Source organism: Canis lupus, chromosome 15 (genome assembly GCF_011100685.1).
Source record: "Canis lupus familiaris isolate Mischka breed German Shepherd chromosome 15, alternate assembly UU_Cfam_GSD_1.0, whole genome shotgun sequence".
NCBI lineage: Eukaryota > Metazoa > Chordata > Mammalia > Carnivora > Canidae > Canis > Canis lupus.
In genome coordinates, this window is record NC_049236.1 from 34,381,754 (window position 1) to 34,382,374 (window position 621).

Genomic DNA, 621 nt, shown 5'->3' on the forward strand with positions numbered 1-621 from the left:
CACACGCTCAAAGGTGGGAAGAGAAAGCTTTCCTGCTGGTCTAGGAGAACATGGTAAGTGGAGAAGAGATAAAAAAGAAATCATTTGGGCTTGGGGCTTTGCTTTGTTTTTGTTTCTCAACAGTGGAATTCTTTTTCCCAAAGAATGTTTGAATGGGAGCCCAATTTATAAAATGGTTTAAAGAAAAAAAAAAAAAAAAAAAGGAGCTGCTCTAATAGAAGCAGGAACCCTGGGGGCTAAGCCAGCCATCTCACCCCACACGCACTCAGCCAGGCCCTTCGCCCAGTGGCTCTGAGGCTTCTTGGAACACTTTTGAAAAAGTCATTCAGTCCACGCCCTCAGGATGCTGGAAGATACAGAAGAATGAGAGCCTGGGTTTTCTAGTCAAACTACCCTGGTCTGAGTCTGGCCACGCTGCCTATTAGTTGTGTGATTTGGGATAAGTTATTTCAATTTTCCAAGCCTCCTGTTCATCATCTGTAAAATGGGGGATAGTAAGTATAGAATGGCTGTGAGGGTTGAAACAGAAAAAACATCTCAAGCCCTGAGTACTGTGCTCAGCATTTAGCATATTCTCAACAAACAGGTATTATTGTTATTGTTAGTTGTCAAACATTTGGA